The sequence below is a fragment of the Sphaerodactylus townsendi genome, linkage group LG01 (assembly GCF_021028975.2).
Source record: "Sphaerodactylus townsendi isolate TG3544 linkage group LG01, MPM_Stown_v2.3, whole genome shotgun sequence".
Classification (NCBI taxonomy): domain Eukaryota; kingdom Metazoa; phylum Chordata; class Lepidosauria; order Squamata; family Sphaerodactylidae; genus Sphaerodactylus; species Sphaerodactylus townsendi.
Window position 1 is genome coordinate 14171039 of NC_059425.1, and position 24290 is coordinate 14195328.

A 24290-nucleotide genomic window follows, 5' to 3' on the forward strand; every position below is an offset into this window, starting at 1 on the left:
CCAGCATTTCAGTAATTCTGATGCATGTAAGGCAGTGATGCTCAGTGGCTAAGAATGGCTCTTTTGACATTTGGTTCTTCTGAGCACCATTCGCCAATGTAGCACGGCCCCCATATTTTAAGAAAGTGGACAAGGCCACTGCCCAGTGGGTTTGTGGTGGCAGGTTGTTCCCACCTTGAAAATTGTGGGGAATTAGCCAGAGGAACCAGTAAGCTGTGAGCCTCCATGAGGTGCTGGCCTCATGCTTGGGATGGAATGAAATGTGGCTCTTTTGGTTGATGGTATTGGCAGTTGTATCTCCCTGTGAACTGTGGAATGAGTACCCCTGAGGCATTTTGGTGTTAAGACTTAGAGTCTTAGAGTCCCTTTCTGTCTGTAAAAGTTATGGTTTTAGACAGCATTTAGTGCAGCTTGTTATTTTGCTTTTAATTTCATCATCTTAAGCATGTTGCTGCCTTCTAAAGGTATTAGTCTAATACCTTATTACCATAATATAATTGGCAAAGAGGTGACAACTTGTTGACTTGCCTTTGTCACACTTGAGACCTATTCTGTTCACATATATAATTTACTATGCATGTTAATCTGTTCATCGCTAAATATGTATGTCTCTAGGATAGGTCTAGCAGTCTAGTACAATCTGCTTTATCTGAAGAATATTATTTGCTTTTATCACACATTATATGATCACCTGACCAATCACTTAGAGTGATGAATTTTCTTTGTAATGCGTTTAGAAGGGTGTAACTCTATGTAGGTTAGCATTGTAGGTTATCGCTCGATGAATTGTAGAAAGAATGTGGCCGTTGGGTCTCTGTTTATATGCTCCTATGGTCACTGAATCCTTTATGAATGCTTAGCTGTAGCATATGTTCATGATAAATGGGAAACCTCTATATTAGGAGGGACTTCCAGTTAAAAATTTTTTTGCTGATTGTTTAAAACACAGATTGGTAATTCATGTGCCTAAAATCAAATGCTTAATATAGGGTTCGAGGTAACGTAATTTCATAGAATCATAGAGTTGGAAGAGACCCCAAGGGCCATCAAGTCTAACCCCCTGCAAAGCAGGAACACTTAATCAAAGCACTCCTGATAGATGGCCATCATCTAGCCTCTGTTTAAAAACCTCCAAAGAAGGAGACTCCATCACACTCCGGGGTTGTGCATTCCACTGTCGAACAGCCCTCACTGTCAGGAAGTTTTTCCTGATGTTTAGGTGGAATCTCTTTTCCTTCACCTTGAACCCATGACTCTTGGTCTTAGTCTCTGGAGCAGCACAAAACAAGCTTGCTCCCTCACCAACATGACATTCCTTCAAATATCTAAACAGGGCTATCAGGTCACCTCTTAACTTTAATTAAGGATTTGTGTGTCCTTAGTTCACATTGCCACCAATCTTTTTATATCATATAAAATTGGGAAATGGAATGCTGCTATGTATAGGGTTTTAGTCATGAGTTTTAATTTATATCTATTATTGTATTCTGTGTTCTGTTGTACACCGCCCAGAGCGCTCCGGGGGTGGGCAGTTCTTAAATCCAATAATAATAATAATAATAATAATAATAATAATAATAATAATAATAATAATAATAATAATAATAAAATAAATATTGTTTAAATCCCCTCCAATTTACGTGTTGCCTTGCCAATTAAAATTGGTCCCACTGATTAGTCAGCTAAGTCACAGTTTTCTTACTATTTCTCGGGCCGCCTCACATCTAAAAGAGGAGAAAGCTAAGTGTCTATAAATTCGGGAGGATGCATAATTGCATTAAGAGATAGGTATGTTGACTTTGATTCCATTAAGTTAGTTTTTCTGCATGTTCAGTTCTGAACTTTAGCTCAGTAATACTCTTCTATACAGTGTGTGTATATTGCTGTAGTAATTTGCTTCCTTAGTGAATGACCTTCTATCATGTTGGTTTAAATGATAAGAGATTGATTGTTGAGGAAGTTAATCTGTTCTGGAACTGTTGTGATTGGAGGATTTGGCATCCTAACACTTGGAACTGTGACTGTTTACTCAAAAGTGAGAGATTTTATTACCAAGAAAATGTACAGAGAATCGCATGCTTGAGAACTTGACATGTAGGAAATTTTGTGTTTGTGTGGTTACCCTGAATAAGCTCATTTGTATATGTTATGTGCTGTCAAGTTGCTTCTGACTTATGGCAACCCTAGTCTGACCTATAATTGTCTAAGCAGTGGAATGGCGGGATGAGGAACCTTCCACCAATCAATGAGCAGGTCTTGGGAAGTAAGTCCTGCTTGCCCTCCTTCCTCTGACCCAGGAGCAAGTCCGCCCCCCCAGCAGCCTCCTGGTTCTCCCACCCTTCTACAACCCCCCAAAGCCCAGCCTGGTTAGTGGAGCACTGGTGTCTTGGTGCCTGCTGCTCCATCAGCCCAACAGCACCCTCACGGTCCCCTCCCCCACCGCCACTAGCAGCCTTTGTGCCTGCTGCTCCCCTGGCCCATCAGCACCCTCCTGGTTCTCCCCTACACCAAGCCTTCCCATTCCACCCTTCCTCCACCCAAACCTACAACAGCCAGAGGCGTATCTAGGCAAACTGGAGCCCAGGGACAAAACCTGAGTTTGCCCCGGTATGGGCGGCCACCCTCCCCCATCACGACCAAACAATTATTTTTTGCACCAGTTCACAAAATATCTCCCACTCCTAGCAAAACATACATAGCTCTCTCCCCAACAACTCTCTTTCCTAATTTTGTCCTCACACCAACCCTATGATGTATGTTGTTCTCCTGAGAAACAGCTCCAAGCCAGTGCAAGCATGTAATTAATGTAATACATGTATTAAGCATGTAAATCTCTCACAAATCACACCCAGCAAAACATTTACCAAACAAATGTCAGCATCATCTCTCACAAAACATCTCCAGTGGAATCCACCCCTAAACAGCATCACTTTCAATGGTGTTTAAACTAGGGAGCCCAGATTCTCCTTTTAAATTCACCTTAAAAGGAGAACCTGGGGTCCCCAATTAAAACAACATTGAAAGTGATGCTGTTTTGGGGTGGATTCTCCCCCACCCTGAACCAGTATCACTTTCAATGTTTAAACTGGGGATCTCAGATTCTCCCTTTAAATCCATGCTGAAGGGGGTGAATTTAAAAGGAGAATCTGGGGAAATTTGGGGGGGGGTGTGTGCCTGCTGTCAGGGGTGCAATTGTTCAGCTAGCAGCACCAAACTTTCAGGGTTTCTTTAGGAGACTCTCCTGATGATACCACCCAGGTTTGGTGAAGTTTGGTTCAGAGGGTCCAAAGTTATGGACCCTCAAAAGTGTAACCCCCTCTCCTATTAGCTCCCATTGGAAACAATGGGGGATGGGGCACCCCCTTTGGGAGTCCATAACTTTGGACCCCCTGAACCAAACCTCACCAAACAAGGGTGGTATCATCAGAAGAGTCTCTCAAAAGATCCCTGAAACTTTTGCTAGCCTAAAAACTGTTCCCCCTGCAGGCCAAAAACTGGAAAACATTAAACATACAAAAAACACACAACCGAACCTGAAATTTTTGCGCCCCGCACGTGACCAAATGTGGGGTGCCTGGGGACGTTTGACTCCCCATGTCCCCATGGTAGATACACCCCTGACAACAGCCAGTTGATTCCAGCTGTGAAAGCCTTCAACAATACATTAAAGGAGGATTCCTTTGGAAAATATGTTCAGATATTGGGGAGAGCCCAGAGCTTGGTGGGTAGAGTACATGCTGTTAATTTTTTCAAATTTAAAATATTTTATGCTTGACACGACATGCAGGCTCAGTTCTTGGTGTGACCGATTTGAAAGGTTGAGAACTACCAACCGGAGTAGACCATACTAGGCTTGACAGAGCTATGGCTTGGCTCAACATAAAGCAGAGTCACACGTTCATAGTGTTTTAACAGTTTCACTTCAAAATGTTGTGTACTTTCTTGTAACAAATAGCATAGTGTTATGTTGGATTGTGCGTTGCCATTGTGAGTTGCACTTGGGGGCACTGATTGTCAGCATGAGCCCTGTAGCAGTATATGACCAAGCTTTCAGTAGTCTCTTATGCTCTTGTAAATGATCAGTAGGAATCTCCTTCAAGCTGGGAAGCTTTACAAAAGCTGATGGTACTTTCTGCTAGACCTCAAATGACCCTAGGAGATCTCTGGGCAAATTCACTTCTTAGCTTATTTGTGCAAGATTGTAACTGAATGTTGTGTTAATGGGTCACATTCCTTATATTTGTGAACATCTCTGTTCATAGAAATAATTTCCAGGGCATCAGTAACACTCCTCTTAACTTTCCTGTGTACTGCACAGACTTAATGACAATTAATTCCTTTGGTTTTCATATCATATGAAGCTTCTTTTCTCTCCATTTCCTTTGCCTTTCATCTCCTCTTCTGTTCTGTGAGGGGACTGTGCTGGTTAACAATTAATTCAGCCGAGGCCAGTGGCTTTTCTGATACAGTATCTAATCTTCAAACTGACAGTTAATCCATGAACAGTGCTCTTGGGTGATTCCATTTTGACTTGACCTCTGTTCAGCGAATGCTGCTGTTTGAGTTAAACAAAGGCACGTGCACAGGCCTGGTACTGTTAACAGAAATCTGTAAATTTCCTTCATCACAAGGGGAAGGGGAACGAGTTCTTGTACCACTTTGATTCTAAGCAGCGTTGAGCCTAAATTATATACTGTACAGACGTCAGGAAAGTCATGACTTTATCGAGAAATGAGGGTGACTCATTAAGAGATCTTATTATTCACTGAGCCAGGGCTGATGAAATATTTGCAATGCCGTAGTCGGTTTATTAGTAGATCCAAAGCAAAACATTTATGTTCAACCTCCTCATCCTGGAACATTTTTGCTTTCCGGTTCTGTTATTTTTTGACTGCTGCCGTGCTTCAGGCACTTGACCCCACGGGTAGTCATGTTCCACAATTAAGCTGAAGTAATTTAGCCGTCAGAACTTTGGGTAGTAGATGTTATTTATTTGCTTATGTTATTTATAGTCCGTCTTTCTCTCTGGGTCTGAAGGTGAATTACAGCAGAACAGGTCAATACAATCAACAGAATGGGGTGTCTGATGAACAGTGAATGCAACAGGATTTGACTTGTAGAAATCTGGAGACAGCTGGAGGTGAAGCACAGTATCAGTATTAACTTGACATGTTAATTAAACAGTTTCAAAAATTCCTAGGTGGAATCTACTTATATCAACTAAGCACGAACTATCGGTCTATGCACAGTGGTATGGTCTAAAGTCCCTAGCCCTTCATCCCAGACTTTGCTGATTGTAAAGGGCAGCCCTGTTCCCTGTGCAGAAAGCCCTTGCAAGTAGTTCAGTTTTGTATCGTGTGCCAAAAGCCAGGAGAGTAGAAGCCTTCGTGACCTCATCAGGCAGGCCATTCCATAACAGAGAATGCACGTGTACAGGCCGTTGTTGTTTTGCCCATTTCTAGGGTGGGGCCTATAGAAGGCCCTGCTCAGATGAGCGTACAATACTGAAATGTGGACAATTACTGCCTTTACAGTGTTACTTTTTTGCTTGTGAAACTGAGCCATTTTTTCCCCATACCTTGATTAAGAAAGCCTTGATCTGGATGGCCGAGGCTAGCCCAATCTCGCACAGTCTGGGCAGTTAAGCAAGGTCAGCCCTGGTTAGTGTTTGGATGGGAGGCCACCAAGGAAATCCAGGGTTGCTATGCAAAGGCAGGCAATGACAGACCATCCCTGTTAGCCTCTTGCCATGAAAACCTTACGAGGGTGTCATCATTTGGCTGCGACTTGGCAGTATTTTATACTACCACCCTGATTAAAATTTGGTAAAGGGCAAGAGAAAATGGCCTTAGAATTAGAGTTAGCCCATGCAGTATGATGGTTAGAGTGTAGATTAGGACTGGAGGGATCCAAGTTTAAATCACTACCCATGTTTCCCTGAAAATAAGACTGGGTTTTATATTAATTTTTGCTCCAAAAGATGTGTTAGGGCTTATTTTCAGGGGATGTCTTATTCCCCCCCCCCCCCATGATTTTGCACCCCCCACGTGACCAGATCAGCTGCGCCAGGAAAACTGTAACTAGGGCTTATTTTTGGAGTGGGGCTTATATTTCAAGCATCCTCCAAAAATCCTGAAAAATCATGCTAGGGCTTATTTTCGGAGTAGGTCTTATTTTTGGGGAAACATGGTAACATGCCATAAAGCTTATTGGATGATGTTGGCTTAAGACAGTGGTTCTCAACCCTATAATGCTGCGACCCTTTAATACAGTTCCTCATGTTGTGGTGACCCCCAACCCTAACATTTATCCATTTTACAGATGTAGAGAGTCTTAGGCAACCCCTGTTAAAGGGTCGTTCGACTCCCAAAGAGGTCGTGACCCACAGGTTGAGAACCACTGGCTTCACTTGCACAAAGCTGGCTGTTGAACTGTTTAATGTAAAAGCAGCACAGAAACGAAAAGAAGACCGTATCAGTGGCTTTAAAATGTTATTATGAATTCTGTGTTTAAAACAAATCAATTTTGGGCAAAATTGATACAAGTAGTGTGGAATAGGCATGGACTTCAGATTTAGATGTGGACAAAGATACCTTTACCGAGTGAGTCAAGCACTGTTTAAGCATTATGAGTTTAATTTCCTGGAAAACACATGCCATTGACGTTAACAGGCCTTTATTGTTCTTGGATTTGCCACATGATAAATGTCTTGAATCAGACCTCTGACTTAACTGAGGTCTGTTTGGGTATGAGCTGATGCCTTGTAATTGAACGGCCAGTTCAAAATGACTGTGACTAAACAATTCAGTTTTCGTAGGGCAGACTTTTCCAAGCCTGAGAAGACCTGTCAGTGAAGGGGACTGCACTGAGGAACAGAGCCATGCGGTGAGAGGATTTCTGGTGTGTAGTGGTGGGTTTGCACCATCATCCTGAGCAGGGTTACATGCACCCTTCTTAGTCCATTGTAGTCAGTGGGCATGGAATGGTGTACCTCTGCTTAGGTTGGCATTTCTAATCCGTTAAACAATGAAGAAGCCCTTCAGAGCTGGAAAACTGGTTCAGTTTTGTTCTGTAAGTGCCCAAGTAAGCCATGTGGCTGACAGCCCAGGCGCCATTCGTCTGGGTCATGTGAGAGGTGCATTTTGGCCCCTCCCTCCTATCTCTTGGCCGCACATCCCCCACCATCACTGCACTCCCCCTGCTGCCACTGTGCCTCCGCACTCATAACCTCCGCCCCCCCAACAAACCTTTTTCTCCTCCCAGCGATGCTGGTTGGGCACACTGGGGGTGGAGTTAAAGCTAAGGAAGTTTCTGCCCCCAGTGTGTTGTTGGCCGACTCTGCTAAGAGAAGAAAAAGGTTTGTTGGGTGGGGGGGCTGTGGGGGTGGCAGCATGGCGGTAGCTGGAGTTCAGTGGGGGTAGTGGGAGTTTGGTGGCAGTGTGGGGGCAGGGGGAGTTTGGCAGTGGGGGCTAGGCTCCTTTTGGGGGCGGTATGCCACTAGTTGCCTAGAATTAAAATAATACAGAAATTAGGTAAAGGATGCAAAAAGTCAAAGAGGATTTAAGTTTGCCCAGAATATAAAATGAAATAGTAAGAAACTTCATAGATAAAAAGGAGAGCAAGAGGGGCCATTGTATACTGAAGGTGACCTTTCAGATGTGAATGGGCTTGGCTCTCAGTGATTCCTCCTGAATTCTGTGGAGCAGGGAAGTGGGCTGCATTCTGCAAGGCGATTGCAGGAGAGATGGGATGAAGAGACTTTATTCGAGAAACTTCTCACTTGAGTAAGTTTGACTTTGTGTCAGTGGTTTCCCTCAGTCATGCCTTTACCCCCTCCCTGTTCCAGGATCCCCCAATATGGTGTCCACAGGTATTTTTCCAGGTGCTTCAGGAAAGTAGGTAAGGCTGTTGTGAAGGCAGAACCAGTGACTGGCTGCCTTCATACAAACACAGGGACTACTCATTTGGTTCCCCCCTCCCCCTGTAGAGTAGAATCCTGAAAACAGAACCTGCTGGTCAGCTGTAAGCTGATCATCACAACAGGCATTTTGTGAGGCAGGTGGGGCTGCGAGAGTTCTGAAAAAACTGTGACTGTCCCAAGGTCGCCCAGCAGGCTTCATGTGGAGGAGTGGGGAATTAGAGTCTGCTGCTCTTAACCACCACTCCACGCTGGCTCTCAAGTTAAATTCTCTGTGTGTTTATATTCTCCATCCTCCTTTTCCTTGTCTGTGTGTGTCTTCTGTGGCAGCCATTTTGTCGTGGTGCCCTCCACCTTGCCTCACAATTCTAGAAGCCTCCAAGCAAGCTCAGAAAGATTGGGGACCCCTGCCCTAGTGTTATGCTTAACCTATATTAGGTGTTAGCAAAGTCTGCTGTTCAGCATACTTTCAGAAGTGACCCCCCGTGTGTGTGTGTGTATGGTATGTTTTTTGCGTGTAGCACCAACACTTCAGTTCTTCTGTTCCCTTAGTCTGCCTTATTGGCATATTCTAGCATGAAGGGATAATGGACTCCCAAGTTTAGAGGTAAAAATGGGTTTATACTTTTTTAAAAGGAAGATTTAAAAATAAGCGTCTTTAATAAAACAATTAAAGATACTGGAGAAAACGCAGCTTTTGAGTAGACTGAAGCACAGTCACGCCTGACTTAATCAGGTAGCTTTTTCAAAATGGCAACTGATTTTTCTGGATAAGTGGAGCGAAAAGCGTTTGACTCTAACGCACTGTGCTTCCATCCCCATGTGTAGTTCTCAGGGAAAAACTCTTGCATGTTATGATTGGAAGCACATTGTGCTCATTCTGAAGTTTTTCTATTAATGTGAACAGAATCAAATAACAGCATGTTGGCACAACAATCAGAGGGTGGAAAGAAGGCAGGAGTTTGTTTTGGCTGGCAAAAGTATTCTCAAGCAGCTTAAAGCCGCTCTGGCAGAATTTCCTGGTCAGAGCTTAGCACAGTTAGCTCAGTTAGCCCAGTTATGTCTTTCTAACAGAAGGAATAATGGAGTGCATGTTGTCTGTGTGGGGGAAGGTAATTAAGGGCTTGCAGTCTGATTTCTGTTGCTGGGGTTTTGCATTTCTAAAATCCCGTTTTGATGTGATGTGGAGCAAAAGCATATAGCTGTCATAGGTTTATCTAAACCCACACTTGCTGACTTCCCTTTTTAAAGGGGAAGAAGCTAAAAAGGAAGCTGTTCACTTTTTCTACTTACACTGCTGTCTTTTTGCATATGCTGAGGGTTTTTTTTAGGGTGGGGCAAACGCAACTGCAGTAAGTGTAACAAAAACAGATACTGCATCACTACCTAGTTGGGCTGTCCTTCTGCACCAGGGGGACCGAATGGTTTGTTATGCGTGGAATTTGGGGGGTTTGCTGTGTTTACTCTAACTCAGTGATGGCGAACCTTTTCGAGACCGAGTGCCCAAATTGCAACCCAAAACCCACTTAAATATTGCAAAGTGCCAACATGGCAATTTAACCTGAATACTAAGGTTTTAGTTTAGAAAAACAGTTGGCTCCGAGGCATGTGTTACTTGGGAGTAAGCTTGGTGGTAGTCGGTGGTTTTGCTTTAAAGCAACTGTGCAACTCTTCCAACAGGTGAATCACAACCCCTAGGAGGGTTTACTCAGGAGGGTTTACTCAGAAGCAAGCCCCATTGCCAGCAACCGAGCTTACTCCCAGGTAAAGGATTGTGCTTTAGTTCTTCACATGAAAATAGTGGGGTTTAACAGCACTTTGTTTGTGCGTGCCCACAGAGAGGGCTCTGAGTGCCACCTCTGGCACCCGTGCCATAGGTTCGCCATCACTGCTCTAACTGCTGTACTATTACATGTCACATACTTCAAACACAATTTGGTACTGGAGTGTCTTGCAGCATTTTCATCCTGGTTTCGAGGCAGAAATGTAGACTTGCAAACTGCTGTGTTTTTGAGCTCATGTCTCTTTGCACAAGCAGCGCCTTCCCTCTCGCGAAGATGATTAATTGGCTGAGCCCTTCGGGGGTAGGGCGGTTTATCAAATAGAATTAAATAAATAAATAAATAAATAAATATTTGCATTTCTTCAGACTTGAAATGGGAAATGCCGCATTTAATATAGGAGTACAGCCGTCAAAATTAGGACTGGAAGTGGTGAGGAAGTGTCAAGCACAGGCGGCAGGACTGTACCATGCTGCCCTTTATACGTTTGCAGATTTGTAGTTATCGTTGAATGTTGGTTTGTTCATTTAAAACCTTTTAATGTTGCTTTCCACCCTTTTCACATGTACTCAGGGTAATGCCAGTTGCCACTTCAGGGTCAGAAAGGAGTTTTTCTCCAGGCCAGATTGGCCATGGATCCTGGTGGGGTTTTGCCTTCCTCTGGCCATAGGGCAGATGTCATTGGGGGAATGGGGGAAGAATTGCTTTGTGCAGAGAGTTGGACTAGGTGACAGTTGGGGTACATTCAGACTCTATATTTCTCAAAATACAGTTAAAACGATAGAATAATTCAATTTAAAAACATAAACAGCACTAGAGGGAGGACCAGTAACTGTTACTAGGGGAATGCCAGATGAAACAAGACAGGCTTAACCTTATCGACTCCTTTGGTCTACCCAGCTTGTAACAGGTTACGTTCATCCAGTAGAACCCTTTGGCCCTGACCTGGATAGCCCAGGCTAGCCCAATCTTACCAGAACTTGGAAGCTAAGTAGAGTCAGCCCCTGGTTAGCATTTGGGTGGCAGATCACCAAGCAACACCAGGGGTGCTACACAGAGGCAGGTAGAGACAAAGCACCTCTGACAGTCTCTTGCCTTGAACCCTGTCCCCTCTGCCCCCCACTGATATATGTCAGCTGTGACTTGACAAAAAAAGAAGGGGGGGATGTTTTGGGTTGGGTGGGATTGTCCCTGGCTCATCTAGCCTGTTCATCGGTGCAGAATTGATTTAATTATCCTTAAACTGCTGCTGACGGCTGGATGTCAAATTGGAAGTCTGGTCTGAATCTCTTCTGGGCTGTTATCAGCCAGTGCCCTTGGCAGTTTGTCCCCCTGCCTGGCACACAGCTTTTTTGTTACACTTAGACATGTTTCCATTATCGTTCTATTTCGGATGAAGGACTCTACTCCTGCCAGATTTTTTTGGGTTTAATCCAGCAAATCATATGCTCTGTTGATTTTAGAGCAATGGATCACAGACTAGCTAGACCTCTCTCCCAAACTGCAAAACGCAGCTGATGTAGTTTTTGGTTCTGCACAGGATGTTGGTGCTCGCATGATAATCTGGTATACTGTGTGCAGTAAAAATGTGTAATTCAAAAATTGGTTTGTAGTTTGTAAGATAGGGTGATCAAATAAGATGAATCATTTTCTCACTGTTGGATGGAGGGCATTTTCAGAGCTTGGGTTCTTCCCACTGGCTGCTTAGGGAGGCAGGACTTAAACTTCCATTTGTTGTTCCTGTTGGGCACTTGCACCTCAGTTTGCCTCCTGCCTCACTAGGGAGAGCAGCTCTGGGAGAATTCTCCTCTCTCTTTACATCTTTGTCTTCTCAGCCTCTTTCTCCAACCTTTCTTGACCATCCCCTCAGATGGCAGGATTGCCTATGGCTGGGCACTCACATGTCATGACCTTTCTCAAAGCCAATCCACCCACAGGTTTCCATCATGGCATATGCACGTTGTGTTATTTGCCCTCACTAAAGTTTCTGACCTCTGTCACCTTGGCCAGGAGGGTTTCCGAGCTAGAGGCTGTTTCATCTCGGGAAGGTCTGTGCATATTGCATAAGGATGATCCTTAGGCCAGATCCCACCTTTATCCCTGAGGTGAAAACCATTTTTCACGGGGAGCAAGAAATCTGTCTGCCTTCCTTTTGTCCAGACCCTAGGGATCCAAAGGAGCGGCATACCTTGGACCTTCGGAGGGTGCTGAGAATTTGAGACACATGGAATCAATCAAGATGGACTTCATATCACTAACAGCCCTTAATAAGGGCAAAAAGATGTGCAGGGCAGCCATACAATCAGACAGCGCATCGTTCTAGTCTACAGGGCCTGCAAGCTCTTTCCTTCAGAAGGCATCGCTGCACATTTGGTAAGGAGCACAGCCTCTAATGCGGCTATGGATCGGCAGGCGTCAGTTGAGGAGATATGTAGAACGGCCACATGGTCATCTGTTTCAAAATCAATTTTTTGGACTTGACTGATTCAACGTTTGGACAGAGAGTACCAAAGCAGGTAATGGGTTATATCCTGATCTATAGTCCCACCCTCTTCATTGGAAACACTACTCTTGGAAGTCCCAAGCTCTGAAGATGCCCTCCCCTCACTGTGAAGGTTCCATCTGCTCTTAGGTTAATGAAACCTCCCTAAGAGGCTCAAAAGGCGAAGATGGATCAAGACCAAGACAAGACCAGAGAGATGTAGAACATGCACTTGGGCCTCCAGAAAAATATTCACATATTCAACCTGAATCGGGAGATGACTAGATCCACAGGCATCCTGGAAGGAGCATTAGTTATGCTTTGTCGAAGGCTTTCACGACTGGATTCAACTGGTTGTTGTGGGTTTCCCCACAGTGTGTAACAGACTTCCCTCTGTGATACAGCTCTGAAGATGCCAGCGACAGATGCAGGTGAAACATTGGGAACGAGATCTGCCAGACCACCGCCACATAGCCTGGAAAACCCACAACAACCAATTAGTTATGCTGTTCTCCTCCTTTTCTTTCCAAGGTTTCTCTTTTCACTTTGAATTACCAATTTATACGCTTCCTTCTTGCATGTTAATTCTCTTGGGTGTGCAGCCTTCTAAGTGTTTTCACCATTAAATGTTCTGTTCTATTAATCTCTGGAAAGCCTTTAAACTGAGCTGCAAGTGCCCAACAGGGGGACAGTGTGGAAGTTTAAGTCCTGCCTCCCTAATCAACCAGTGGGAAGAACCCAAGCTCTGAAGATGCCCTCCTTACCTCAGAGCAGCAAGACCCTTCACCGTGAGTATCCAAGGTCTCAATTTGTGTGTCTGTTTGGGAATGTATACCCTCATTTGCTCTCCAGGGCAGGACTCAAAGCAGCTTGGAATGTCTTCCACTTCTCCATTTTATCTTCACAATAAACTCCCCTGTAAGGTAGGCTGGGCTGAGGGTGTGTGACTGGCCCAGGGTCACTCGGCAATCGTCTGTGGCAGAGTGGAGATTTGAATGTCTCTCAGATCTAGTCTTGGCTTTCTATATCACGCCATCTTACAACACAATCCGAAGCAGAGTTGCATCTTTCCAAAGTGTAACTCTCTTTAGCATTGTGCTGTTTGTCTGCAGCAAGCAAAACAGAGTCTTCTTATACTTCAAATACTAATAGATGTTGGGGCACAAACTTCATGAGCAGAACTTTCACGTCAGGTGCACGCGGTGTTGCATTCAGTTGGCAGTGTGGATATGGACCATTTCCCTCTGCTGTTGAATTAACAAAGCAGGATGAATCCAGATAGCATACACAGACTTGTACGGCGAGTCCAAGGTCTACGCTATCAAATCTGCATATGAATTCCAACTCTGCAGCTTCTTCCTACTGTCCCTCTCTGGAACGTTTATTTTGCTGAAGAGCTACACCTTTCCAGACTCACTGAATAGGGTTGACATGCCTTCCCACTAACCACTGAGCGTTTTCCATTTTTAACATTGTTTTGTGTCTAATTCGCTTGCATAGGGACTATCTGATTTGGCCAACGTAAGCAGCGGAAAGGCACTGATGTCACACAATAGAGTGCATTCTTTCAGAGCGTGCATGCGAAGGTGAGTGAGCCCTTGAGACTACAAGCACTCCTTAAATCCATGTTTTAACAGTTGCTTCAATGTGAAATACATTGGTGCTACCAGAATCTCAGACCAAACAGTCTATGACCAAACATTTGCAAGCATCTCCTGTGCAAAAATTGTGTAAGAGCCCCTTGGCGTGTTTTCTTTCAAGCGAGACTCAACATTCTCCCACTGGCTACTTACAAGGGAAGATTTGCAAACATCCCGTCTGTCCTTGTCCGCAGGGGCATATAGAGGCATATATCGAACATGCATTCATACATGGTAAATTGTATACATCCTTAGGAAACAGGTTCATAAAACCCCATTTGAATGACGCTCTATTGACTTCTGACAAAAGTTAAATGCTTACTCCGTGACAAAAACCTCCCAGATAACCACAGATGTTGCTGCTTTTCTAATAAGGGTGATGAAGATTCGAAACCTCAAAATCACTTCTGGTTAATCATATGGACAACCGATTACAAACTGTCTTTTTATTTTATTTTTCCTACCTACGTTGATCATGCGGGCAGTTTTGTGCCTATTTAACTTATTTACATGCCAATAAAAGGTGCTGCTGTTGTTGTTGTCGTGTAAGAGCACATAATGGTTTTGTTGGAGTGGACCAAAGGGCTGCCTAGTCCAGAATCTTATTTTCAGTAGCAGCCAGCCAGATGCTTCTCAGATTTCTGCAAGGGGTGTGGGGGCATATAAGCAATAGCCTTTTCCATTCTTGTTCTCAGAGGAGAAGGACCAATGGTTGTTTTTTGATATGTGTATCTTCTGTAGAGATGTCTGCTTTTCTTTTAAAGCAGACCATGACAGCATCTTGTGGCAGCAAATTCCAGAAATTAATTGGGTTGTTTCTTGAAAAGATGTGTCACTTTATTGTTCCTGACTGTACTTCCTGGTAATTTCATTAGGTGTCTCCTGGTGTCTTGTGCTTGTGGATTCAATTTCTTGTTGTTGGAGAAGTGAGTTGGCGCTATTGCTAAAAGAGCTTTCCCCATTTGCATTTGGCTAGTAAATTGGCTTGCCTACTAGACTCACCTGGTTTGGTTCTGCTGATCCATGCTGCTGTCATTTCCACATTGAAGTGCTGTAAAAACACAAAAAAACCCCAACCCCCCTAGGTAGGACTGCCCTTGAAAATTTGGAAACCTCAGGTGGTACAAAGCAAACTGCCATCCGCTGGTTGGGGTTGGGTGGTGTTCAACTTGAAAAGCAAACTTAAGGTGGTTGGCTATTTTTCTGATTTCAGTTCAGAATGCTGATTATTGCCTGTAAAGTTATTTGTAGCCAGAGACTAGTGCTTCTGAGGGATTAATGATTCTCATACGTGGCACTGGGTCAGCTTGGATCCTCTTGGCAGACCGTAATGATGGTGTCCTCTTCTAATCCGTATTGGTTTGAGTTTTCTTAGTTGTGACACCTCCTCTCTTGTTGCAGTATGACCTATTGGAGATGGTACTAATTTGCATATTTAGCAAAGGCTCATGGATATGCTGTTAAAAAAAATTCATTTTTAGTTTTATATCCTGCCCATCCCAGAAGGACTCAGGACAGCAACAGCATGTTAAACCTACATTACAGTTAAAAATCATAATTTTAAAAATGCTCACCATTACTTAAAAGATAGCCCAAAGGCAGGACCATGCCTGCTTAAAGATGACCTTTTTTAATGCACAGAGCCAGGGAGCCTGTATGTAGCCTGGGCATCTGAGGCACTCATGCCTGGCCTGGCAGGGTGGTGAGGCCTTGCAGCAGGGTGGGGGCTGTGCCGGGGAATCTGTAACTAGGACTTGTTTTTGGAGCAGGGCTGAAATCATACTAGGGCTTATTTTCAGGAAAACACGATATATCGACATACCAACGAAATAAAGAATACCAAGTTAATGTAAACATTCCAAATATAACTGGTCTTTAAGTTAACAATAAAAACTCAAAACAACCTTGAGTTCAGTCATCCTTGGGAATCTGCTCAGTCCAATTAAAATTTTCATGTACGTTAAAACTTGTTCATTCATTAGTAGCTATAATTCACTAGTAGCTATAACACCGCCTCTTGTGTGCAGTGTTGTTTTTGGCCTGTTGTACACCACCCAGAGCCCTTCAGGGGTGGGTGGTTTAAAATCTAATATATAAATAAATAATGCAGCACACAAGTTTGGATCTTTAATGCATTTTCATTAAGAGTCATCCATTGCGTCTTCTCCAAAGAGAGGAAAGCCCTACTTAAACAAGCCTTAAAGGAGCGTAAGTAGCCTGTTATAAAGATATTTAATTTGTTTTTCTTAGGTTCCAAGGAAAAGCCCTTGTGACTTAATGACCACATTTTATCACGATAATAACGTTCTTTCTACTGTAGGTGGGGGACATCTCAGATGGGTGTCTTCTCCACCAATAGCAAGGAGGCAGGAAATCGTCATCAATTTTGTCATGTCACTTCCTGTCTTTCCCGGCCATATTTGTTCAGTATTTTTTCCTGCCTAGCAGGGTGTGCTAGTGTTTAGGAGAGGCTCCTAGGTAGTGAAAGTGTGTGTGTGTGTTTGTGGAGTGTTTGTCGCGGCAATTCACTCAAAAGAAAGAGCAAACAACAGCCTTAAGCCCTATCCCTAGCGGGCAAACCCGCGGAACTCATCGCATGGAAACGCAGCCCGCTGACGTTCCGGTTTTCCCGCCTTTTCTACGCGCCCGCCAATCCAAAATGGCGTCGGGCTCCTTCACTCCTCTGCGACAGGATTTCGCCAGATCGGCGGCTGAGGGAACCCGCGCAGCCAAGGGCGGCCGCAAACCCGCCACCCTGGCTGCACTCGACGAGCGCACAGCCCAGAAGAAAACCGGCAAGGCAGCAGGACGCGCGGAGGGCCCTCCGCCGCCCAAAAAAGCAAAGAAAAAGCTGCCGGGGAGCTCGACGCCTTCCCAGGGCGCGGCCACTGACGGCGGCTCCCAGACCAGTTCCTACTACCCCGATGGGGATCCGGAGTGCTGTGTCCATAAAACCATCTATATGTCTAATTCTGAGCACGGGCAATAACGCAGTTTAAAAAATCTGCACAGTGGGGCCATATATAGATAGAGGGGGGACTTTTGTACAAATCTAGGAAAATCCTCAGGTTTCCAGGAAAATCTGAAAAGATAAATAGTAAATGAAGATTTTAACAGTAAAATCTACAAGACTGCTAAAAGGAATCTCTGTGTTTGCATGAATGTTGCAGTTTTTAGAATGAAGAGATCTCGTGTTGCTATATAATGTGATATCTGCTGGCTTCTAGGGGGGTGATGGTTGTTGCCTAGCAATGTTTTGGAGAAGGCGGCAGCAGCCACAGCTGGGAGAAGGCAGGGTTGTGGGAAGGAAGGAAGGAAAGAGTTGGTAGGAATAGTAGAACAATGACGGAAAAGGAGGAGGACCCAGTGGGGGGAGTCCAAGACGGTATCATCAGGATTGAGGGAAGAAAGGAAGGAAGGAGTTGGGGAAAGAAGTAATCCTCTTTACCTTCAAGGTCTTCCTGAGTCTGTCACTTGTCCCTTTCAGAAAGTGGTTGCTGCCATATGAGGTTAAAGGCACGTTTGAGCAGGATATCTTACTGTTAAAAGGTAAAGATAGTCCCTTGTGCAAGCACTGGATCATTACTGACACATCACATCACAGCGTGGTGTAGTGGTTAAGAGCAGGTGGATTCCAAGCTGGAGAACCGGGTTTGATTCCCCACTCTTCCACCTGAGTGGCGGAGTCTGATCTGGTGAGCCAGATGTGTTTCTGCACTCCTACGTTCCTGCTGGATGACCTTGGGCTAGTCACAGTTCTCTCTGAACTCTCTCAGCCCCACTTACCTCACAAGGTGTCTGTTGTAAGGAGAGGAAGGGAAAAGAGTTTGTAAGCCACCTTGAGTCTGCTTACAGGAGAGAGAGGTGGGGTATAAATCAAAAACTCTTCTTCTCCTGAAGTGTTCTTCAAACCCGTCATATCTCTATCTCAGGGGTCTGCAACCTGCGGCTCTCCAGATGTTCATGGACTACAATTGGCCATGGTGCCAGGGGCTGATGGGAATTGTAGTCCATGAACATCTGGAGAGCCGCAGGTTGCAGACCCCAGCTCTAGCTCAAGCATGTATAGCACGGAACATCTGTGCCTTCCATCATATCAGGATCTTCAATCACATTTTTTACTACTTTGGAAGCTGTTTCATGACTACAGATTGTACTAACCACCACCGAGCACACAGATCACCCAGTTTCGGTCTCATTTGATCCAGTTGCCATATTCTCCAGAACGGAGTCAAATAACTACTGTTATTTCAGTTTGGATACAAAGGTTGCTTGATGTAACTATTTTCAAGGAAGCTCCCCAATTTTGAAAGGGTCACCCCTATTCCACAATAGGTCCACCTTGTACGTAAATTCACCAGACGGCTAGCATTCAACAATTCTGAGCTGCCTACATACATGCCTATGCAAGCTGCTTGGAGATTAAAAGGAAAACAAAGGACAAAGCTTGGTAAATATTTAAATGTTTCCCTGTCTGGTCGTCTGCAGAAGATTCTTACTCTCCGCAGATAACCAACCAAGCCATTATTTACACGCTTATCGGAATGTCACAACTGCAACAGACATCCTTTATTCAGAATTCTCAGCTCTTGATGCTATAGTTTAGCAGGGGCCTTTTTAATGCCCACCTCATGGGACACACACAGGTGTGTTGTTACTTCTGGCAGATGGATTTTTACTGTAAATTTAAAGACGGCTCTAACACAACGACCTCATGCACCCTGTCCCATTTCAGCCTACCGTGCTGATCAAGCTGTACAATTGTACCAGGCGTATAATATTTGCGGCCAGCACAAAAGTGCACTACCCCAAAGACTCAACTCTGACACAGGGAAAAGAAATAGAGCATTTTAAATAAACAGATGAGACATTAATTGCTCAAGCTATTTCTTGTTGAGAAGTTCACCACAAAAGCAGTCAATGGTTCCTTACCATTTCATAATTCAGGACTTGCTTGGGCATGTTTTTGAAACTGTTGGCAAAAGCAAAGTTTTTTAAAAAAGGAAATATTGAATTTAGCTTGTTAATCACTAAACCACAGAAAGTCAAGGCTTCTATAGTGTTTTTTTTGGGGGGGGGAATGAATAATCTGTGCCCCAAGTCACATGCCTAAATCTCAGGAGCCCATTCCAGCAGAGTTATTTTTGCAAATACAGTAATAAACTTCATAAAATGTTTTAGTAATTGCAGTTTCATAAGTAGTACATTAAAATTGGCTGGAGAGACATAGCATTATTTATTCATTGGTCAGTAGTTTTTCCACTGTACATGGACTCACCATTATCCAAACAAAATCTGCAAGGCGGAGCCATGGCACGTGACAACCAAGAAGTGGAAATAGGAAATACTATGCCCAGCGGTGCTCAGATGTTTCGACTGGCCGAGAAGTGGAAGAGTTCAAGAATGCTTTCAAGCTTGCCATGACCGCAGAGCAACTCCAGATTATTCATGCTCTTCTAATATCCAGGCCTGAGTCCTGTAATGTGCTGTACCTCGGAATGCCTTTGAAGGCAGTTCACAGATGTTAGTGGGATTACAATATGGCAACAAGACCTTTATTCTGATTTTGAAAGAACGTCACTGCCACCCAGTTTCTTTTTAAGCATCATTCAAAGCTCCCTTCAAGATGTTAAAACAGTCTAAACGGTCCCATACGAAGTGATCATCAGTGCAGATAAATTAAGAGATCTCCCTCAAATGTCTCTATCTGTTATGAAACAGGTAGGCAGCTACCAGAGACAATGTTTTGCATGTGGCAAGGAACTAGCTGTGGCGCACCCTCCCCACCTACCTTGGTTAATATGCACCATAGCCCAGAGTAGTAAGCTGTACAACCCTGAGTCTGATTCCATGGAAGTTGGTTTCAGGTTGACTCAAGCCGGCTCAAGGTTGACTCAGCCTTCTATCCTTCCAAGGTTGGTAAAATGAGTGCCCTGCTTGATGTAGCCAAAGACAATGGCAAACCAGCCCATAAACATAGCTGCCTAGTAAACACTGAAGAGAAGTGTGTCTTCTTCTGAGAAGTATTTCTGTTTTGTAATCGAGAAATGGCCTTGCCCTGAAGAGCCCAGGCTAATCAGAAGCTAAGCAAGATCACACCTGGCAAGTATTTGGATGGGAGACCTCCAGGGAATATCATAATCAAGACCTGGAGGCAGGCAATGGCACACCACCTCTGCACCTCTTTTGCCTCAAAAAACCCCATCGGGGTGACCATAAGTCAGACGTTTGATGACAGAAAAATAAAAATAGAGAAACCGGATCTTTGGAAGCACGACAAACTATTTTCCAATGAAATATTTCCTTTTGAAAATGAGTGAAATATTTTAATACGAGGTTTTTACTCAGCATGTGAGATGAGGGACTTTATGTAAAACAATTTACCGCTTTAGAGAACAATTCCTATATCCACCGAAGACAAACAGAACCTTCTTGTCTTCTGCTGACAGAACAGGGTGAAGTGAGTAATTTTCTCTCTTCCCCTCTCCTCAGTGTACCTCATCAACTCATGTGATTGTCATTTCATGTGAGTCCTGGTTATCAACTTCCCAGGATCAGAAAATCTGCTGTAGGGAGAGAAAAGCCAGGAAGGTCTGCATTTCATCTGTGCAAGACTCTCTCCTTGCATTCCTTGCGCCTCCAGAGCGCTCAATCCAATCCATTTCATGTCAAAGCTGCAAAGCGCGTTTTGGTTGGCAAGCAAGTGTTGCACATGTTTCAGTTTTCTCCCAGAAATTTTGAAAGTTTACATTTAGATGGGATGAGGTTTGGCAGTGGCTGTAGCGTAAGGAGATAAGGCAATGGCTGTCGCGCGAGGAGTGAGATTCCTCTGGCTGTTAACCCCCAGCCCTTATCTCCTGTCAAGATTGAGGAGTTAAGAACAAGTGGGCTCTAATCTGGAGACCTGGTTTTGATTCTCCGCTTCTGCACACGAGTGGTGGACTCTTATCTGATGAACTGGATTTGTTTCCCCGCTCCACAACATGAAGTCTGCTGGGTGAACTTCGGCTAGTCACAATTCTTCAGAACTCTCAGCCCCACCTACCTCACAAGGTGTCTGTTAAAGGGAGAGGGAAGGAAAAGGAGTTTGTAGACCACCCTGAGACTCCTTACAGGAAAGAAGAATGGGTACGAATCCCAACTCTTCTTTTTCCATTGGCTCAACTGTTCTTTGGAAACCCCGGGATCCCTGGTTTAAAGGTAGCTGCACTACAGCGATCTGCTGAGAAGGTGAGCAGGAAACCTCTCAGTTCTCACGCTGCAGAGTGAGTGGAAATCTCCTGGTTGTTGACTCCCATTTGCTGCAGTGCTTCACCCCCAGCCCAGATGTTCTGTTTTTATGCAGATGGTACGATCCTTTCTTGGTATGCCAGCAGAAGGTGCCGTCTCATATGTTTCTCCAGCGTGCCTGTGGATAAACTGGCTTCGTTTTCTTCCCTTGGCACAGATAGTGGTCACTGGGGAGTAATCTGGATTTCAGTTGTGCTTGTTGTGAAGCTAATGGTTTGATTTTTGTTCTCCTTGCTAGAAGAGGTACTATGTCGGCTTGCACGTACCGCATGGCTTTTTTACCTTTTTCTTTGTGGCTGTTAATGTTTCAGTATAACAAACATGATGTGAGAGCAGGCTGCAGATGCTTTATTTACTGTCTTTTATACTTTGTTGTAAGCCTCCCCTAGCCCGAAAGGGGAGGGGTGGCCTGTCAAGTCCAATACATAAATAACAACAATAGTAACAGTAATAATAAAACAAATGGAAGGTTGGCTGTTTTGGGTTTTCTGGGTTGTGTGACTGTCATTTTCGCTAAAACTGTAGCTCTAACTCCTAATGTTTTGCCTGCACCTATGGCATGTCACGGTGAAACATTAGGAGCTAAAACTACCAGACCACGGCCACAGCCCAGAAAGCCCACAACAGCCAGTTGATTCTGGCCATGAAAGCTTTTGACAATCCAAATAGAAGGTCCTTGTTCACATTGTCTCAACCTATGTATGCTCCATTTTTGCCACTTTAATTTCCCTGTCCTTTTCCACAATCATAGTACAGATCTCTGCCTGTTGGGTTCTTTGCTGCCCCAGTGAGGTCTTTATTTCTAAGACAGGCTAAGCTGCTAGTTTTTGCACGCAGCTTTGGAGGTGAACAAATTCTTCAGGTGCCGGAAGTGAAAACTACTCACCTACTTCCCTGTAGTCAGCATATGAGGTGTACAGGGATCATCCAGAAACTGCTATTGCTTAATCATGCATGGGGCCTTTGCCGTTTGTTATGTGGCACGTACAAAACAATCCACTTCCACTCTGAAGAACTCAACAGGAGGATGGTTGAATAGCAGCTGTTCCTTAAAGAAATGAGTAGCTTAGGAATAGGCCCTGATGAACATCTTGCTAAAGCTGAAGATGGGAGGTACCACGTCCCGGATGAGGAGTCTATACGTATACAACGGGTAAAGTTCTCTCTCTCTCTTTTCTCTCTGCAGTTTTGCTTTATTGAATGTAAACTTTCTGAATTTGCTAGAAGAAAGGGGTATTCTTATGTGCATGTGTCCTTCCTAGTCTACCAGCCCCCCCCCCCCCTAAGTAATATCTTACCCAGATGACTGGCCAGCAGGTTCAGGGGTGTTCAGAATACAAATGGACCCGACAATCAACCCCTTTGTGGTGCCGGTGGTGGTGCCATATGATTTGATTTCTAAAATGGCCACATGATATTTCCATGCTAATAGAATCCTGCTGACTTGTATCGGTTCTAAGCACCAAGAGCGAGTAACCTGATGCTGTGCAGATCGAATGTAGGGGAGAATAATGAAGAGTTTATGCAATTAACAAGAAACAGGTGGCGATTTAAAGTCTTCTGCGTTCTTGTGATGCCATTTCAAAGAGGGAATACTTTGGCATGATGGATGGGGGCTTCTGGTCTATCTGAGCGCTTTATTTGAGACCAAGGAAGGAGGATAAATGCTGCATATTGAAGGTATTTTTACCCTATTTGATTTCCACCCTTTTCCAAAGGCAGTCAGAGAGAGAGTGTGAGAGAGTGTGAGAGAGAGTGTGTGTGTGTGTGAGTGTGTGTGTGTGAGAGAGAGAGAGAGAGAGAGAGAGATAGATAGATAGGTGAACTTTGTGGCTGAGGGATAATTTCAATTCAGGTCCCCTTGGTCTGAGTTCCAGCACTAGGCACTTTGTAACTTTGGCTGCTGTAACAGAGTACAGAAAGAGACACCATGTGGCAGTGTCTGGATTCGCAAACGAGGCCCTTGTTTACCATGGCCGTGTCTGTATCGTTCTTTATAGTACCCGGTTTTAACTTTTTAGATTTCAGTCTGGGAGATAATGAAAGTCTATCTAATCTTCCCCTCTACAAGTCCACATGCAGGCCATGCCTCCGCGTGCTACAGGCAGAAAACACTCTAGTAAGGTTCTTTCAGGACTTCAGCGCTTGTTTTGTTAGATTCTCCCTTAAGTTAGGTAGGTACCTTCTTCTGTTCTCTTAGTTTCTGGCAGTAAAGATGATGGAGATTCATCTGCAGGTATTGGGCAGTTAATGAGCAGCGGTGGAAATATCTGTCCTTTAACCAAGGTGAAGTGGCTCTTGAATCCCATGTAGATCTCGAAAAGTACTTGCAAATCTTGCCCATGTGTAAGTTGCAGGCATCTTCAGTCTGCTCTCCTGTGACTGAAGCCGGCACACGGTGAGAAATCCACTTCTGAAGCGCTTGAGGAGTAAAATCGGTGAAGCACCGGGGTGTTTGGAAAGTAATATGCCCCGCTGTAGCAATTATTCTTCAGTGACAGCCCAAAACTGAAGGCTTCTTTGAAGGTTTCCTGGTGAATGTTAACATTCTTCTTTTGGCCCTCTCATGTACGCCATCACCTTTGAAAAGTGGGACGTTTGTCAGGTGCCCTCAAACTAGTCACTACTTTTCTTAATACTGGCATCTGTCTATTTACACAGAGGGCAATCTCTATCTTTTATGAAAAGGGAGTTTTCTCTGCAGTTCTTGCTCATTTCATCTGCCTGCCCTATTTTCAGCGGCTGCCAGCAGCTGTGGATGTTGAGAGACAGGGTTTTCTCTTCTGATGTCAGAATGTGCAAGTCCGAGCAGTAACCCGGTCTGTGAATTTCCTGATTACTGACTCTGGGCATGTTTTGACTTGGCTCAGCGTGGCTTAATTGACTGTGTTTTCGCTTGGAATGTAGTCCGTGCTTAGCAGTGGGAAGAAAGGGCCTTGAAATGACCTTGGGTGGCAGCTACAATGTGACAGGCATGTTCTACTTTAGAAACGCTAGTTCAGATGCCGAGAGGCTGCGTGATCTGTGGTTGAATAGTTTGTGTGAGCTGGGATTTAAATTGTTGTAACGAGTGTGAAAGAATTGTTGGCGGGGGGTGGCAGGGAGGGCACAGAGGGAAAAATGGAGTGAAACTGTAGTTAAACCATCGTCTACGGAAGGTATAAAGTCCTGAAGTAATT

At 44.3% G+C, this 24290-nt stretch overlaps 1 protein-coding gene across 3 annotated transcripts in view; it reads left to right on the plus strand.

The window, feature by feature from the left end:
• Nucleotides 1–24290, plus strand: part of PACS1 (phosphofurin acidic cluster sorting protein 1) — a 112006-nt gene that overhangs the window by 8530 nt on the left and 79186 nt on the right. The window contains exon 1 of one of the 3 annotated variants that reach the window (XM_048511477.1): nt 22773–22791. The exons of the other annotated variants lie outside the window; for them this stretch is intronic. The gene's annotated coding sequence lies outside the window, so the exon portion shown is untranslated. Of the gene's footprint in view, nt 1–22772; nt 22792–24290 lie in introns of those variants that run through there. 3 annotated transcript variants of the gene reach the window in all.